At 45.1% G+C, this 19582-nt stretch overlaps 1 protein-coding gene across 3 annotated transcripts in view; it reads left to right on the forward strand.

The window, feature by feature from the left end:
- The window catches only part of SEMA4B (semaphorin 4B), a 321358-nt gene that overhangs the window by 38061 nt on the left and 263715 nt on the right, over nucleotides 1–19582 (forward strand). Inside the window, exon 1 of one of the 3 annotated variants that reach the window (XM_033919911.1) lies at nucleotides 4011–4104. The exons of the other annotated variants lie outside the window; for them this stretch is intronic. The gene's annotated coding sequence lies outside the window, so the exon portion shown is untranslated. Of the gene's footprint in view, nucleotides 1–4010; nucleotides 4105–19582 lie in introns of those variants that run through there. 3 annotated transcript variants of the gene reach the window in all.

Raw genomic sequence — 19582 nt, forward strand, 5'->3', positions numbered from 1 at the left:
TGGTTTTAGATGTATCTAAAACCAGCTTTGACCTTTCCCCTGCCTCTAAATGCATAGAGCAAAAAGAGGCGTTTTTAGAGGAGGGGAAAGGGTGGGAGGTGGGCCAACCTAGACCTAGCTGTGGCCTCCCCAAAAATTGCCACTTACTTACTTTTATCCCTGGTGGTCCAGAGGTGCAGCAGCTTCTTTGACTGGCTCCCACAAATTCTTATGATTCGTGAGAATTTGCAGGAGCCAGTCAAAGAAGCAACCAAGCAAGAGCATCAAAGCGCGCTCCCGCTTATTGCTGCTCAGTGGCAGAAGAAACCAGCCGCGAGTGACTGGGTTAGCAGCGGGCTCCTACCCGCTGTACCTCTGGACCACTAGGCCAGAGGAGGCCCTACTATCAGGCCTATTTTCTGCAGAAATGGGACATATTGCCTTGTCCCCACTACTGAAAAAAGCTGACCTAGACCCTTCCGCACCTTCCAACTACCACCCAATACCAAATATTCCTCTCCTGACCAAGATGCTAGAGTCCATCATATCTACCCAACTCTCATCCTATTTTCTCCATTCTCCTTCCTTACCAATATGGCTTTAGACCCAACTTCAGCACCAAATCTCTATTGGCCTTATTAATCTCAAAGGTTCAACAACTTCATTCTCGTAATAAGTTTGCTGTTTTTACACAATTTAACCTTTCTGCAGCTTTTGACGTTGCCCATCATGATATTCTTATTTTCTGACTTTCTGAGATTGGCATTAACTCCACAGTCTTAGACTGGTTCTCGAAATTCTTACGCTCCTGCTCTTACACTGTTAACATGAATTGCACCTCATCCTCTTCTTGGAAACCGATTTGTGGAGTCCCGCAGGGTTCACCTCTATCCCCTATTCTTTTCAACATCTATATGTCCTCCCTGAAACTCCTCCATCTATCCCCCCTGGAAACACTTTACACTTATGCTGATGACATCCTTGTCCTCCTCGAGACCGACTCGAACCTCTCAAACATCTCTGAGAACATATCCTCATTTATAACGAACCTCCAATCCTGGGCCCTCACCGTACAAATGAAACTGAATGAGTCCAAAACAAAATTACTTTGGCTCGGCTCAAAATTAGATCAGCTACCCACCCTCATCCCACTGTCCTCTGGCACCACACTGCAGCTTGAGTTCTCTAGCAAAGTTCTGGGCATCATCATTGACTCTATACTATCCTTCAACGACCACCTCAACTCCTTGGTAAAAAAATTCTTTTTCAGCCTTCACATGCTGAGGAAAGCGAGATCCTGCTTCCATCAACAACACTTTGCTGTCCTTGTACAATCCATCATCCTTTCCAGACTGGACTATTGTAACTCCATCTACTTAAGCCTAACAAAGAAAAGCCTTCAAAGACTTCAGCGGATTCAGAATACCACGGCTAAGCTAATCTTCGCAAAAAGTAAATTTGACCATGTCTCCCCGCAACTGTCTAAGCTTCACTGGCTTCCAGTAATCAATAGGGTTCACTTTAAATGCGCTTGCCTAACTTTCAAGATCCTACACGGCATCCTTCCTCCCCTTATCCCACTATCTTGGAATTCCTCGAATCCTAATATCACCAGATCCACCCAAAAATTCAAACTATCCTTCCTCTCATTAAAAGGCATATCCCATGCAGGAAAACTAGGGACATCCCTCTCCTTCAGAATCACAGAGCTCTGAAATAACCTTACTACCCCACTTCGGAATCTGGGCGCCCTCCAACTTTTCCGAAAACATCTGAAAACTTGGCTATTCTCAAAAATGTAATACTTCCTCTCTTTGTTATACTAAATCCTTCTAAACTTTCTCTATACTGTCCTGTAACCCTCATTGGAGTTCCTTCTCTATACCAATTCCTGTAAACAGTGCCGAACTCTACGATTGTGGAGATGATGCGGTATACAAACTTAAGGTTTAGTTTATAACGGTGCAAGGGAAGGGGGCTGGGAGTAGAGTCAATCATAGGGGGGGTGGCTGGGTGCAGAGTCTGACAGGGGAAGGGAGCAGAGTCTGACGGGAGAGGGTGGCTGGGAGCAGATTCAGATGGGGGAGGCTGAGAGCAGAGTCTGACCTGGGGGTGGGGGGGGGGTGGCTGGGTGCAGAATCTGGCAGGGGTGGGAGGGAGGGAGGGAAGGAAGGGGGCTGGGTGCAGAGTTGGGGAGGTGAGGGGGTGGCTGTGGCTAGGCGTAGATTCTGGGAGGGGGCTGGGTGCAGAGTCTGATGGGGGAGGGAGGAGGGGCTAGATGCAGAGCCTGGCAGGGAGAGGCTGGGTGCAGGGGATAGGGAGTTGGGAAGACAGGGAGGACAGATGCTCAATGGGTTGGGAAAGACAGATACTGCACGTATTGGGAGAGGGTTGGGTAGGACAAATGCATGGGCTGGGGATGGTGTTAGGAAAGGAGGAAAAGAGTGATGCACAGGTGGAGTAGTGGGAAGGGAGAGAAAAAAATGCTGCTGGTGGGGGAGGGAAAAGGAACGGAGGAGGCTTGTTGGGCATAGATATGTGGCGTGAGAGGGAAAGAGAGATGATGTATATGGGGAAAGGAAAAAAGAGGGAGAATTGTTGGACATGATAGTGGTGGAGAAGAGAGAGGGAGAAATGGCGAGATGCCAGACCACAGAACTGAAGTGATAAGATGCTGTGAAATCTTACCATAAACAGACAAATTCTCTCAATAAACCAAATAGCTGTTATAAGATAGGTTTATTAGTAATAAGCAAAAGGCAACTCATATGAAATAGCAAAATACGGGGATCTATTGCTGTATATCGCCAAACTTTTGAACATTTACTGTACCTTTTGTTGTATTCGTTGTTTATTTCTCTGTTCAATAAAAAAATGTTTTTTCCTAGGTTCCCTGAGAACCCATTCTATAACAGTATGTGGGTGCTCAGATACCATTATAGAATATTAGCATAATCTAGTATCAGTGGGCCTTACATTTTACACACTGGCATAACTGCAGTCACCTAAATACACAGGTACGCTCATAACTTGCAGAGAACTTTCCAAACTGCTGGTTAGGTCCCCCACAAGAGGTCCCAAAACCCACATTTGCATCATTATTCTGCCCTTCCAAATCATGTTATTTGGCTGTAATCATGAGGTCACAGTCACAAGAAGATATTCTGGACCATGCGAGATCCTTGTACATACCCCTTGCATTTATGCCCTGACCCATGCCACCTTACAGTATAGCGATTAGGTGACCTGCTAGCGTTTTCCCCAATAAGTGTGAAGGTGCTAACTCTAGACATTTAAGCACACTAGATTATAGAATTACCCTTCAGCTGTTTTAGCTGTGTGTAGAAATCCTACAGCATTTCTAGCTCTTGCCAGCCCAGGGAGCAGAAACTATTTGTGGGAATCGTAGTCATTTCACAGCACTGTCATGGAGGCTGTCTTCAAAGCTTAATTTTAAAACTACTTTCTACCGTGTTTAGATAATGAATTAGATAATGTGTGCCTCTGCTTGTAAATATTTGCATGTTTCTTCAATGCCTCCCAAGCAAGTGTGTGTGTGAAGTGTGCAGATGACATTTCTGCACCAGGAGACTTGAATTCACCGTCGGGCATTCATCAGGGATCTTTTATGCTCATCGTGCCGCTGATCCACTATTATCACTCACATGCATGGCTACCAGCTCCTAGACTATCCAGGGGCGATCACCTGCTTGGGTCATCTGCCCACTTAGAATTTATACTGTAAAGACTCAGTTTCTTTCCCTCCTTCCATTTTCACTTAAAAGTTGTGTCTCTAACATGCACAATCATTAGCTTTCATCGCTCGTTCATTGAGAGTCAGAGAAAAAAGCATTTTACACGAGGCAGCCTCCCAGTCAAAGAATCCCTTCCCCCTCCTTCTTCCTTTCCCCTCCCTCCTCATCACACTCTGTTGCTTTAACACAGTCCTTCGTGCAATATACTAGAAGAGCGGTCCAGCCCCTTTCTTCCTCTCTTTCCCCTTTTCCCAGTTTTCCCCCCTTTACCAGGTTTCCCTTCTTGGAACTGGGGAATCCCTCACCTCACCTAACCACAGTGGGGAAGGTGTCCCTGGATAAGCACCTGACTGGCAGCAGGTCCAGAATGGTAAGGGATTTCAGTCTTTTCCCTTTTTTTTTTTTTTTTGTGTGTGTGTGTGTGTGTATAGGGCTCAGGGAAAGCTTATGCATTGTGTGTCTGGGGATGGTGGTGGGGGAGGTATGTACTCATAAGCCTCAGGTCCTGCTTTTGTGGATATGATCCGAAGGGCGTGTGCGTGCATGTTTGAAGGGAATCCTGTTCGTCCCTCCCCGGCACAGACGAGAGCGGCACTCTCGCTACCTTTTGCTTCTGCTGTAGTCAGGTGTCTGTAACCATGGAGAAAAAGAGCTGGAGTCCCGAGGCAGAGATCCCTCGCTTTCACCACTAGGAGATCGCAGCCTGTTCATTCCCTCCTGCCTTCAGCTGTTGGCTGCTGAGCCTAAAATCGTCTTTCCTGCACTTTTCCCCCCAGTGATCTCCAACTCAAACCCATTGCAGGGCCACATTTTGGATTTGGAGGGACTTGGAGGGACTCAGAAAAAGAATAGTTAATGTCTTATTAAAGAAATGACAATTTTGCATGAGGTAAAACTCTTAATAGTTTATAAATCTTTCCTTTTGGCTAAGTCTTAATAATAATATTGTAGTTTGTAGCTAAAGAGACATATGATCAAGAAACTCAAAACAGTACCTGGGCCACGAGTTTGAGACCACTGGGTTAGAAGAACTTCAGCTCGGAAAGGCAGCAATGAAGCAAAGACAAACGGCCTTTAGGGTTGAGATAACTTTGATATTAGATCTAATACAGACTGAGCATTTTCAGCTGTAGCTCAAGGCAAGTCACAAATCCATACAGTGGGGATTTTTCCTGCTCTCAGAGGGCTTGCAGGGTTAAGTAATTTACCCACCATCACAAGAAGTAGCAGTGGGGTTTGAACTGTGCTTTCTCCATGGTTATCAGTCTGAGGCTTTAACCGTTAGGATTTTCCTGCAATTCAGTGTTCAGTAGCACATACTTTTAGAGAAAGAGCTACAGAATCAGTGCCTTAGAGGAGGCTTCCGGAACTGCCTTTCTATCACTAATGCTTTATCTGCACCACTATTTCATTGTTCTAGTTCTGAAATCCAAGGGAGTAGTACAAGATGGGGATGGGGATGGGGAGGTGAGAAATTGATGCACACCATCCAGAAGAGAGACTACGTATAGTTTGATAGTGCCTTTTCATTGCAAGAAAGTGAAACTGTGGGATTGTAGGGTGTTATTATTATTACCTAAGCGGTTTACAATCAGCATTTTCCCTGTCTGTCCCGTTGGACTCACAATCTATCTAATATACCTGGGGCAGAGGATTGAGTGACTTGCCCAGGTCACCAAGGAGCAGTGCAGGATTTGAACCCACAACTCAGTGTGCTGAGGCTGTAGTTCTAACCACTATGCCACTCCTTCCAGGAAAGGGGCAGAACGATCAGTTCTGGAGGTTATACCTCTGCAAGGGGGTCCAGAGAATGGCACAGAAAATGTTGCAAAGTCTGCATCAAAAGGTTAGGGCTCTTCAGCTTGAAAAAGAGACAGCTGAGGGGAGATATGATTGAAGTCTACAAAATCGTGAGTGGAGTAGAATGGGTACAAGTGGATCGATTTTTCACTCTGTCAAAAATTACAAAGACTAGGGGACACTCGATGAAGTTACAGATGTGCTACTAGACCTGCTGTGTACAGCTCTCTCTCTCTCTCTTTCTATCTTGTACATGTCTTGGTAGGGGCAAATAAGCATGGATTCCCCATCCCTTGCACTTTCAGGGTGGGGCCAGATATCTCAGCATTCCACAACCCCACTGCAGATGATTCACACCCCTCCTAGTTGAGCTCCATCTATGGCAGTCTGTGGTGGCCCTCTTTGTCTTTCTAGGTTTTTAAAATCTACTTCTCTGCCTCTCTCTACCCAGGCTCAGGACAAAAAGGAAAAAGTACATAAGAACATAAGCAGTGCCTCTGCCGGGTCAGACCATAGGTCCATCCTGCCCAGCAGTCCGCTCCCGCGGCGGCCCAAACAGATCACGACCTGTCTGAATCATCTGAAGGGGCTCCCCTGCCACCTTGGCCTCCCAATTTGGTCCTGCCTTCCCATCGAAGTCCCAGCCCTCCGGTCCTGCACATGCACGACCTGGTTGGTTTATACTCATTACCTGACAAACTTTCTATACTTTTGTTACATCCCAGCTCCTCCCTCAGTATCCCATGATCCCTTTATCCCTCAGGAATCCGTCCAATCCCTGTTTGAATCCTTGGACCGTACCCTGCCTGATCACTTCCTCCGGTAGCGCATTCCAAGTGTCCACGACCCTCTGGGTGAAAAAGAACTTCCTTGCATTTGTTCTGAACCTATCTCCCTTCAGTTTCTCAGAATGCCCCCTTGTATTTGCTGTCCCCTTCAGTCTGAAGAATCTGTCCCTATCCACCCTCTCTATGCCCCTCATGATCTTGAAGGTCTCTATCATATCTCCCCTGAGCCTCCTTTTTTCCAGAGAGAAGAGCCCCAGCCTATCCAGCCTCTCGGCGTATGAGCAGTGTTCCAGCCCTTTTACCATTCTCGTTGCTCTCCTTTGGACTCTCTCAAGTACCGCCATGTCCTTCTTGAGGTGCGGCGACCAGTACTGAACGCAGTATTCCAGATGCGGACGCACCATCGCTCGATACAATGGCATGATGACTTCCCGTGTTCTGGTTGTTATGCCCTTTTTTATGATGCCCAGCATCCTGTTGGCTTTTTTCGAGGCTGCTGCGCACTGTGCAGATGGCTTCAGTGATGCATCCACCAGCACACCCAAGTCTCTCTCAAGTCTGCTGTCTCCATCAATACCCCCCCCAATTTGTAGCTGAACAACGGGTTCTTTTTCCCTATATGCATGACCTTGCATTTGTCCACGTTGAAGCGCATTTGCCATTTGTTTGCCCAGTCTTCCAGCTTGTCCAGGTCTCTTTGTAGGTCCTCACACTCCTCCCTGGTCCTAACTCTGCCGCACAGTTTGGTATCGTCTGCGAATTTTATAACCTCACACTTTGCCTCCTTTTCCAGGTCATTGATGAATATGTTAAAGAGTAACGGCCCCAGCACCGATCCCTGTGGCACACCGCTCGTGACTCCCCGCCAGTCAGAGTATTGACCCTTTACTCCAACCCTCTGCAGTAGATGTGGAGGAGTGCATGCTTGAAGGACAAGGCATTTCTCAATGCATTTGGAAATGCTCACAACCATCAAGAGTATATCTCAATAAAGTCTGGATGGATGTCATTGGCATACACTGGTTAGCAGTGTCATGGCTCCACATGGAAAGATATTTGGCGGCTCTCCTTCAGTTCATTGGAAACCAAAGTGGCCCCAACTTAAAAATTAATGACACTGGTCTATGGCTTAAATCGTAAAAGTTGTTGGGATCTTGTTTATATGAAAAGTTCCAGGAAAATTAAAATGATTTCTTGAATATTTGCACATGAAAATTAGCATTACAGTTTGAATTCCAGCATTTCTTCCAGTGACATGTTGATATCAGAATACCTATAATGTAAGCTTAGTAAGAGCAGTTCTATATGGTATGTGTAAAATTAAGGACATCAATTTATAGAATAGGTGCACTTATGCACATAAATAATGTCACTAATTATATTTATGCACCTAAGTGTTAGGTGCTGTTCTCTTCTTAGGAGTAGTCCCCACGCTCTGGAATTTACTCCCAGAGGGGCTACCTCTAACTCCAGATTTCCTCTACTTCAGGAAGCAGGTGAAAGCCTGGCTCTTCACCCAAGCCTTTAGTACATAGGATGATTGACTGTACACTAGAGAATGACATGACAGAATTTGTCACCATCCCCATGGATAACCATGGGAAACTATCCCGTGTCATTCTTTAGTGTCTATCTCAACCTCAGTCCTTCTCCATCAGCATTCTTCAATGCAAGGCTTAGAGACATAGAAACATAGAGTATGACAGCAGAAAAGGGCCGATGGCCCAACAAGTCTGCCCACTCACCTCCCTCCTCGAGAATCCATCTTTTAAGCATTCCTCTGGAGTGACCCCACCAGACGTTCCCATCGTCCCTTGAAGTCGAGCGTGGTACTGGTCTCATCTACCTGACGTGGAAGACCATTCCATCGATCAATTACCCTTTCGGTAAAGAAGTATTTCCTGGTGTCCCCATGAAATCTCCCTCCCCCCCCGAGTTTTAGCGGGTGCCCTCTTTTCGCCGTGGGACCCTTAGGATAAAAGATTTCTTCTTCCACCTCAATGCGGCCCGTGATGTATTTGAATGTTTCTATCATGTCCCCCCTTTCTCTGCGCTCTTCGAGAGAATATAAGCGCAGCCTGTTCAGATGTTCTTCGTATGGGAGATCTTTGAGTCCTGAAACCATCGTAGTGGCCATTCCCTGAATCGACTCCATTCTCTTCACATCCGTATGATAATGTGGCCTCCAAAACTGAACACAGTACTCCAAGAGAGGTCTCATCATGGATCTGTACAACGGCAGTATAACTTCAGGCTTTCGGCTGATAAGCTCCTTCTTATGCAGCCCAGCATTTGTCTAATTTTTGCTGAATCTTTCTCCACCTGATTGGCAGCTTTCATATCTTCCCGGATGAGAACTCCCAAGTCCTGTTCTGCTGCAGTTCTTGTTAGGTTTTCACCATTCAGGGTGTTCGTTCTGCATGGATTTCCGTTACCAAGGTGCATTACCTTACATTTTTTGGCATTAAAATTCAGTTGCCAAGTACTGGACCATTGTTCTAGTAAAAGTAGGTCCTGTTCCATGGTGTCGGGCATGGTTGCGCCGTTAGGTTCTCCTGCGCTGCCCACAATGTTGCATAGTTTAGCGTCATCAGCGAATAATGTAATTTTGCCTCGAAGTCCCTGAGGCAGAACCCTTACAAATATATTGAATAGTATTGGGTCCAAGACCAAGCCCTGCGGTACTCCACTGGCCACTTCCGACGTTTTTGAGGGAGTACCGTTTATCATCACCCTTTGAAGGCTGCCGCTAAGCCAGTCTTCTACCCATGCTGTTAGTGTTTCTCTTGAGGATCAGTGGCTGAACCCATTCGTACACTGATTCTTATTTGAGCCAAATATAGGATAATGAAGCCACTGTGACATCACTGATGAGGTTGGCTCTTAGGCATTGGTAGAATGAGGCATTATGACATCACAGTCTCAGCTCTGGAATCTTGCTACTCTATGGGTTTCTTCCAGGTACTTGGAACCTGGGTTGGCCACTGTTGGAAACAGAATACTGGGCTTGATGGACCTTTGGTCTGTCCCAGTATGACAACACTTATAGTCTTATGTTCTAACCTTTCGGTGTCATTCTTTAATGTCTATCTCAACCTCAGTCCTTCTATACTAGCATTCTTCAATGCAAGACTTGAGGGTCAGTGGCTTTGTCCATTCATTCACTGATTCTTCCCTCTCTCCTTAAAGAATGACACGGGGATATTTTCCTGCAGTTATCTGTCACTGTGTCATTCTCTACCGTACACTCATTCTGTACCAGAACTAGCATGCTACACTTACTCTTAACAAAATCAGTTCCTTACATCTTGTTTAACTGTATGAATAACTTACCTTGAGTTTAGCCTTCCATCTGTTTATCCCAATGGACTCCATACCACCTATCTTGTCCCCATCTAATATCTGCACTTGGCCTCTCGGCTATAGAATAAGCTGTTTTGTAGAAAAGCATTAGCGTCGTATCTGTTATTTGAATGTTCTGATTTGTGCTTATTAGGTATTTCGTAAGTATTATGCTGACATTATGTATCTCTTATTTCAATACTGTTAATAAGTACTGTATTTTTCGCTTCATAAGACACACTTTTTTCCATCCAAAATTTGGTGGAAATTTGGGTGTCTTATGAAGTGAAGGTTAACTTAAAAAAAAAACCAACAATACCCCACCCACCCCATGCGTCGGGGGTATGCGAGCTGACTACCGCCTGCCTGCCGCCACTGCTCCCTTCTGGCCGCCACTGCGCTGCATCTCCAGGAAGGGAAGGGAAGGGCCAGTGTGCTGCGCTGGACACTGCCTTCCTCCCTCCCTGCCCTGTTGAAGCCTGCCTACCCTCCACCAATTCCTTCTCTGGCCCAGGTCCGCCCCTGCGCCGCTACTTAAAGAAGGGAAGGGAAGGGCCAACGTGCAGCGATTGCACGTTGCCGGCCCACAAGCCTTCTCCCGGTGTCAGAACTGACAAAGGATTGTAGACAGTGAGGAGGCAAGAACTTGGGACATGGGAGTGAGGTAGGTCGAAGGACAAAGGATAGAAGGCAGTGAGGAGGCACAAACTTGGGACATGGTAGGGAGGAAATAAAAAGGGACAATTGTTGGGCCTGAAGGAAGAAAGGAAGGAAGGAGACTCATGAAATCACCAGACCCACAAAGGTAGGAAAAATGATTTTATTTTCAATTTAGTGATTAAAATGTGTCAGTTTTGATAATTTATATCTGCTGTGTGTATATGAAAAATGAAAGGAACAACCTGGCACGGAAGTGGAGACAGGGTGCAGAGCCTGGCAGAGAGTGAGGGGGGCTGGGTGCAGAACCTGGTATATATTAGTACACAATTTGGTTCAGAATGTTTTTTTTTTTCTGGTTTCCTACTCTAAATCTAGGGTGCTTCTTATGGTCTGGTGCATCTTATGGAGTGAAAAATACGGTATATTTTTTAAACTGCTTCATGGTAGTCTTATTATTAAGTCTCAGTTTGTTGATTTTGAGTTTACCTCATTCATTCATTGGTTTTATATTTTGTCTTTTTACTACTGTTATACTGTTAATAAAATTGTACATAAGAACATAAGAATAGCCTTACTGGGTCAGACCAAAGGTCTGTCAAGTCCAGTAGCCCATTCTCACGGTGGCCAATCCATGTCACTAGTACCTGGACAAAACCTAAGAAGTAGCAACATTTCATGCCACCGATCTAGGACAAGCAGTGGCTTGCCCCATGTCTGTCTCAATAGCAGACTATGGACTTTTCCTCCAGGAACTTGTCCAAACCTTTCTTAAAACTGGCTACGCTATCTGCTCTTAACATATCCTCTGGCAATGCGTTGTAGAGCTTAACTATTCTCTGAGTGAAAAAATATTTCCTCCTATTGGTTTTAAAAGTATTTCCCTGTAACTTCATCGAGTGTCCCCTAGTCTTTGTACTTTTTGATGGAGTGAAAAATCGATCCACTTGTATCCGTTCTACTCCACTCAGGATTTTGTAGACTTCAATCATATCTCCCCTCAGCCATCTCTTTTCCAAGCTGAAGAGTCCTAACCTTTTTAGTCTTTCCTCATATGAGAGGAGTTCTATCCCCTTTATCATCTTGGTTGCTCTTTTTTGATCCTTTTCTAGTTCTGCTTTATCTTTCTTGAGATAAGGAGACCAGAATTGAATGTAATATTCCAGGTGAGGACGCACCATGGAGTGATACGGAGGCATTATAACATTATGTTTTATGTTGCATTGTATTTGCTGTATACCACTTGAGTGAATCTCTTCATAAAGGCAGTTAATAAATCCTGATAAATAAATACAATACCCCAGGATTCTATACAGTATATATGACCACCAGCTCAAAACCATCAGTAATTAGGTGGTAATAACCAATTGTTGAAGTTAATTGGCACCCATTAGAATTTGTGCATGCATCTGACTGCATGCTATTCTATAACCTATGCCTAACTCCTATAATATGAATCTCAAAAGGGAGGGGCACAGGCATGGCATGGGCATTCCAAAAGTTATGCGCCTAGTGAAAGAATTCTGGCGCAGTTCACCCACCATATGCACCGACATTTACACCAGATTTTAGCAGGTGTACTGGTGCTTAAAATTTGGACAGAGGAATCAGTGATAGGCTCAGGTCTGTAGAAGGCATGCGCCCTTTATGTAATCGCACATAGCACCAGTCTTTTTTCAGTGCCGAGTTTTGAGCTTTGCATATAAGTGGGAGGGAATACATGGGTAGAGTCATGGGCATGTCTCTGAGATATTTGCATAACTTAGAATGTTATGCGTTTTGTGCATTTCAGGGAACTCTTAGGCACAACAGGTATGGCTGCCATGGACTTGGCGTAACTGTTGTTGCCTGCCTTTAGGCGCACCATGCTGACTTATGCTAGTATTCTATCATAAGAACTTAAGACTACCGTAATCATACTGGATCAAATCAATGGTCCATCAAGCCCAGTAGCCTGTTCTCACGGTGGCCAATCCAAGTCCCTAGTACCTGGCCAAAACCCAAGGAATAGCAACATTCCATGCTACCAATCCAGGGCAAGCAGAGACTTCCCTCATGTCTTAATAACATACTATGGACTTTTCCTCCAGGAAATTGTCCAAACCTTTCTTAAAACCAGCTACGTTATCCGCTCTTACCACATCCTCTGAGAAAGTGTTCCAGAGCTTAACTGTTCTGTGAGTGAAAAAAAAGATTTTCTCTTTTTGGTTTTAAAAGTATTTCCCTGTAACCTCATCGAGTGTCCCCTAGTCTTTGTAATTTTTGTGCCAGGATCTTGTTATAGAATGAATGCTCAATGTATGGCATTGAGGTTGCTTATATCTTGATGCCAGTTTATCTTCCTTACTGGAACCAGGGGTGTAGCTGAGGGGAGTGTGCTTATCTACAGGTTAATGTAAGGCTGCAAACTTCAGAAATGTTTAAACAAAATCTACTTTACCCACTCCTTTACAAAGCCACGCTAGTGTTTTTAGTGCCAGCTGTAGCGGGAAGAACTCCTACGCTTATACCGCTGTGACTGGCCCTAAAAACAATAACTTGGCTTTGTAAAGTCTTAGATAAAAGCAAAAAAAACCCAAACAAACCTGTAATGTGAAAGCCACCTCATCTTCCTTTATGATGACAGTTACAGTCTAGGAGCAGTTTGAAGGGTGGGGTGGATCTTGCACAGGTAAGAGCTGGTAGCATAACCAGTAACCCAGTAAATTGTGCGCTTCATCATGGTGGATGAGGAAGGCATGTCTGTGAGAGTATGCCAGAGGTGTGTGATTGAATTTTGTGTTAAACGTGGAAAGAGCGGTAATGAAACTCTTGAAATGTTTCGGCAAGCATACTGCAATTGCGCAGAAAGAAGTTCTCTTCAAATGATGGAGTGAAGAATGCCACAGCTGCAGCGCTAAAAGTGATGTCGCAAAACAAGTCCACTTCACATCTTTGAATCATTTTTGAAACACTTCAAAAAAATGTATTGAATGTGAAGGACGCTACTTTGAAAAAGAAACATGTTCAGATCCTGTGCAGTCATCTGATTCTGAATAAAAATAACAGTCTCATTACTTTTCAGTCGGCCCTCGTAAATAGAAACAAAACAAAGGAAAATAAGATGATACTTTTTTATTTGACAAAGTACTTTTTTGACTTCAGGTCAGTTATTAGCAAAAAAAAAAAAAAGATGTTATCAAAGTGAACAATGGAAAGCATTCTAACAGCAGTAACCAAGGGAAGGAGTGGAAGGGGGAAGAAAAGAAAGCGATAGGGATAAAGAAAGGGAGGTGGATGAGTAACCAGAAAGCGACAAACTAGATAGAAGACCAATGTGGCCCCCCCAGGTGATGCCTGATTCCCTACCTGTATCTCAAGTCAAGATGCACAGCTAAGGGGGTCACATGATGGCTGGTACCTGAGCGGACACTGGGCACAGAGCTCTGCTCCAATTCTCCAAAAAAAAATCCTCTTTATGCTACTTGCAACCTGTACTTGAATCTTTAATTGCTGTCGGAGCTTGCTCTCGCCACGGTGGTTCACTCTGGCTACATATCGCGCAATGCTTCCTAGTTAGTGGCGAGGGGGATGCCGCTGAAAATTCCCAGGGTGCTTAAGGGTAGCGTGGCTCATTCCTGCAAATTGGCGGAGACGCAAATGGAGGCATCACCGAATCGTACAGCAGACAATCTGATGCAGGTGTCAAGTCGACACTTATCGCTGCTCGTGGACGGTAAGCTGGCTAAGCTGCATATCTCAATGGAGGAACTGAAGGATGCTTTGGCTGGACATGTCACGCAAAGCCAGCAGGTAGAGGAACATATCTGAGCCCAAGAGGACCGCATGGTGACCTCGGATGCCCAAATTGCAACCCTGGAGACCCGAGTGAGTCGATGAGCAGGGTCGATGAGCAGAACAGGGCCCGAGGGAAAAATATTCACATCTTAGGGGTCCTGGAGGGAGTTTCTGATTCCGCCCTTCCTGACCTGGTGGAAAGCTGGGGATTTTGTATCCTTTTTCACTTGTTTTGGGGATACAGGTTGTTGACTGGTTCATGGTACTGTTTACCAAGATGGGGGTTTGTAGGAGGAGAGAGTCAGTTGGGGGGGAGGGTGTCTGTGTGAACGTGGTCTTTTACTCTGTGGAAGGTGGGTGGTACAGGGTTGTGGGTGTATGTGTGTGCATGGGTTGGCTGGTGGATAGCGGGGGATGGGGGAGGGGAAGAGGGTTAGAGGCCATGATAGGGGTGGAGTCAACCTCCCTGATCTGCGCATGTATAATGTGGCTGCTTTACTGCGGTGGGTACATGAGGTATACTCTGGAGCCTGTTAAGTTTGCACCGACGGGGTTCTGGTCCCTACTGGCTACTCCGGTTTCTGCTTTTAACGCTTTGTGTCCTGGGGCTTGAAACGTGCTGCGGTCATTGCTGGCTGTGTGGTGTTGGTGGCGGTCTTCTTTGGGAGGTTAAGTGGGCCCATCGCCTTTTCTGGAGTTTGTGGCTAACCCTAGCTTCCCTGCTGGCTCAGTGGCTACCTTTTTCTTCAGAGCCCATCAGTCTGGATGTTGGTTTGTTGGGCAGGTTGCTGAGTTGGATTCGGGGTCGGTCCCCTCTTTTCAGTCCTGCAGGGAGCATTGGAATTGGCCGGCAGGGTCGGTGTTTACTTATCTTCAGCTTCGCAGCTATTGTTCCTCATTGCGTTCACCTGGTCGGCTGCTGCCTACTTTCTCCCTCTGGACCAGATCTTTCTTTCTGTCCCATCTGACTTTAACACACTTTCGGGCTGGTATAAGCTTGGACAGTCCTGGAAGCGCACTCGGTTTTTGGACTTGCTGGTGGAGGACTGGGGAGCTGAATTGAGTGAGGTTATGGGAGATGAGCTGGCCTGAGCTTTGTGGACACTGGAGGGGCCTCTCCTAATGCGGGCTTACATGAGATGCATCATAACATTTTGCACAAGGCCTACATCATGAGACTAAAAGGGTGTAGGATGGTTTTGTGGCCTGGTGCTTGTTGCCTGAGCTTCCTGGCTTTGTGGGGTACAATGGTACATCATTTCTTGGAATGCTCCCAATTGGGGAGTCTGTGGGTGCAGGTGCTTCAGACGGTGGAGGTTGTCTTGGGTCGGTCCCTAGAGTGGTCCTATAGGACTTTGCTGCTGGGTGTCACGAGTCCCTTGATTGAGGCTGGTATTGCGGAGCCCTGTTGGCGTTTTGTATTAGTGGCCCTAGGGCTTACGGAAAAGTTTATCCTGAAACATTGGGTGGGGGAGGCGAACTCTACAGTCCAACAATGGTGGGCTCATATGTCTCAAATGGCACTTTGGGAGGCAAGCAGAGTGCAACCAGTTGGAAATCAGCGGCGTATTTGGAGTGTTGGAGTTCCTTTTAGACCAGGTCGGAGTCCAGGGACGCAAGGAGAGAGGAGTTGAGGGAGGGGAGTTTGGGAGGAGTTGGGGGGTCTTTTGCATTATAAAACTTGGGATCTTGCATGGGAGTGGTTCTCACTTTTGTTTTGCTCTGCTTCTAGGGTTACTGTTGTCTAGTTGTACTGCTTTCTGACCTCTTTTTGTGGGTGGATTATGTGCAATGTTTCTACAATAAAAATATTTTCAAAAAAAAAGATGCACAGCTAAGGGTCTGGCATGACCATTTTCCAAATGGTGGCAAGAAGAGCGGGATGCTGCTGGATTTTTCCCAGAACGAAAAGTATTATTGATCTGTGGAGGTGGGACGTCACTCTGCTGAAGGATCTCTGTTCTACACATTTCTTTTCCCTTCCCCTTTTGTTTTTTCCTTACATGTTCTTCTATCCTATCATGAATGTATTTCTCCCTCCTTTCCTTTTGTTTCACCATGGTTTTGTATTATTGTTGAATGCCTGTTTGTTTTAAATTATCTGTCTCCTTTTTAATATTGCAGATTGCTTAGGAATTTGATAAGCGATCGACTCAAATCTAAATAAAACCTGTGCCCTGTGCTGGAGTGCCTGAGCCAGTGGTGTCTGGGGGAGGGGAAATCATTTTATTTCTCCCTCCTGGGCAGCTAGATGACCCTTTGCGCCAATGCTGTATTTTATCCCAGTTCTAGGCTGGAGTAAAGATCAGAGAGAGAAGGACAGTAAAAACACGCATCAACATTTTGGTGTGGCTTTTACACCAGAAGCAGTTACAAATTTGGCTCTTTGTCTGTTTTGCGTCCCCATTGCACTAGCTTGGTGGCTTTAACTGATTCGCCTGCGCTGAAGCCTCGTGTTTTATCAAGAGCCAGGCTAGTACAGGGAAATCAGGAATACACTGATGTTTGCATCCGGCCCCTATATGTGACTTTTCAATGGGGGAAGGGCGCTACGTTAAGAGTGCTGACAAGACCAGCGAGGACCACTGGGTGAGGAATCCCAGGGCTTTGAAATGTTTAATCATTTTGATTTCTCATGTCTCCCTATCTTGGACAGTTGTGATCCATAAGGTCAGTGGGGTACTCCTGAAAGACGTTCGGCCCCTGGAGGTGTTGCTGTGTTCTTCTCTGCTGTGATGTGTTATGTGTAGGCTTATTTTTGTCTTTAACTTGTGACTTTTTCTCCAGTGTAGCATTTCTCTTAATTGAATAATATTTATTTTAAAAAATGTATATACATATATTATCTATACGGTTTACATAATCACAGTCATAAATGTTGAACAAACAAACATTTTAACCAATTATAAAAACTGTTGATCATTAATCAGATAATATATTAGCAGGTATTTACATTATGTAAAATCTCAACTTAGAAGAAAGGCACTAACAAGCAATTTTGTATCTTCAACCTCTCCTTAAAACCCTTTCTGACAGTGCAAAATCGCAAAACACCTGGCAGAGCATTCCAGACTTTTGCACCTCCTACCAATAACATAGTCCCACCAATCCTGGAATGAGAAATCACTATTTCCCCCCCCCTCCCGAGCATCCTTTCATGCTATTTTGTGACCTCAAGCTCCTCCTTGGCTGATAGATTTCAAAAAAGACTTTGATTTTAAAAAATCCTTTGCTTTTTGCTAGTTTTTGCAGTGAAGCTGCTGCTTGAAAGGAGCAGGGAATATTTATTTTAGTGATCTCTCCTCCAATAGTACTGGATGTAGTTGCCTAAATATAGGCATTAATAGTGTATACATATGTGCTTGAATGACATCACAAAGTGACTTTTACACATGTATGTTCTAGGCACTATTCCATAGAATTGGCGTAGTAGCTGTATGGCAAATAAAAGCTTATAGTGTTATAGGGCTAGATTCACAAAGCAAACCAATCGTGTACCGATCGGTTTGCGACACGATTTCCCTCTGGCCCGAGTCACTATCCTTTCCTGCGATCTGCTTCCGATCCGTGCATGCAAATGAGGAGAACGGCATGCAAAGTAGGCAGGGACCTGATTTCACAAAATAAATTTGGGACACCGATTGGGCTGGCCGATCAAGAGAAGAAGCAACTGCTGGGGACCAGTGGCACACGTCTCTGCCGACTCTCCTGCTCTATTGCTGCCCTGATCTTTCAGCCATGTCTGATCTTAGCAGTCAGTCTCAGGGTTTTTTTTTCTGCAAGCAACAAAATGGAAGCCTGTCCAATCCTGATGTTCCAGCCCTGCTTTCTCCCCCATGTCCTCTCTGCTCCGAGCCCTGGATCTCTGCCGCCTTCCCTGCGATGCGAGCAAGTGGGTTTAAAACGGGGCTGCACGTGATTAGCGCATTCTACCGCGCTAGCGCCCATTGATGAATTCCCACCTTAGTTACCACTTTGTAGAATCATCAAATAAGAACATAAGAATAGCCTTACTGGGTCAGACCAATGGTCAATCAAGCCCAGTAGCCCGTTCTCACAGTGGCCAATCCAGGTCATTAATACATGGCCAAAACCCAAGGAGTAGCAACATTCAAGTTTCAAGTTTAATGGTTATTTGATCTATTGCCTATCATAATACTAAGCAATTATACAAAATATTTAAAATCAGGGGGTACACAACAAAAATACATATTATCAGATACAAAGACAGAACAGACTAACATGGCACAAAAGGACTAAAGGTGAACTACAATAAGGTATAGTAAAGGAGAGAAAACAAAAAAGAAGGATGGATCAAAGGGGAGGGGGGTAGGAGTTTTATTTAAACTGCTGTTTATCTGCACGGAATGGAGAGAGAATAAAGTAGGAGATTAGATCATTGTTAAAGATGTGTCTATATAAAAAAGCTTTAAAAGCTCCTTTAAATTTATCTAGGCTTGCTTCCTCTCTAATGTAAGGGGGGGGGGGAGCAGTACGGTGAAACAGGAGTCCCTGCGAGTGCCAAATGTATTAAGAGTAGGCACAAAAAGTAAGTTTTGGGAAGAAGATCTGAGTGTTCTAAGTGGGATATGAGGGATAAGTAACTTATCAATGAAAGACCAATCCAAGCCGTGGCTTCCCCCTTGTCTTTCTAAATAACAGACTATGGACTTTTCCTCCAAACCTTTCTTAAAACCAGCTACGCTATCCGCTCTTACCACAACCTCTGGCAACGCATTCTAGAGCTTAACTATTCTCTGAGTGAAAAAAAATGTCCTACTATTGGTTTTAAAAGTATTTCCCGGTAACTTCATCGAGTGTCTCCTAGTCTTTGTAATTTTTGACAGAGCCTTTCCTCATTTGAGAGGCGCTCCATCACCTTTATCATCTTGGTCGCTCTTCTTTGAACCTTTTCTAGTATGGCTGAACAGAACAAACAGCCCATTCTCTTCAATCCCTTCTCCTCCCTCAGTGACCCTCCGCATTGCTCCCATGCCAAATGCACCCTGTGCAACACGCCCCCAAAGCAGGGCATTCCTGCCACACCCACTTTGGTGAAATCTGCACAACGGAAGCCAATGGACAGCCTCTCTTACGCTCTGTGTGGCCAAAGATAATGCTTTCTTGAATTCTCATACTGTCCTTACTTCCACCACCTCTGTTTAATGCATCTACTACCCTTTCTGTCAAGAAATATATACTTGAATTATTCATGAATCTATCCATTGTCATCTTTTCCGTCAAAAGAGGCCTGAGTTCCATGATTTATAACGTGTAGCTATTTAATATCTCCCCCTTCACACCTCTTCCCCAGCACGCACATTTTTAATTGTGTCCCCATAAGCTTTAGCAGCCCCACTCTGGGCTGACTCCATCCAGTTGATGTCATTTTGAAGATGTGGTCTCCAGCTGTTTCTAGATGGATACTGTTAATTGAGGCTGTGGTATCCAAATAGTTAACTCTTTCCCTAGACTGGGCTATTT

The sequence above is a fragment of the Geotrypetes seraphini genome, chromosome 14 (assembly GCF_902459505.1).
Source record: "Geotrypetes seraphini chromosome 14, aGeoSer1.1, whole genome shotgun sequence".
In the NCBI taxonomy this organism is placed as follows: domain Eukaryota; kingdom Metazoa; phylum Chordata; class Amphibia; order Gymnophiona; family Dermophiidae; genus Geotrypetes; species Geotrypetes seraphini.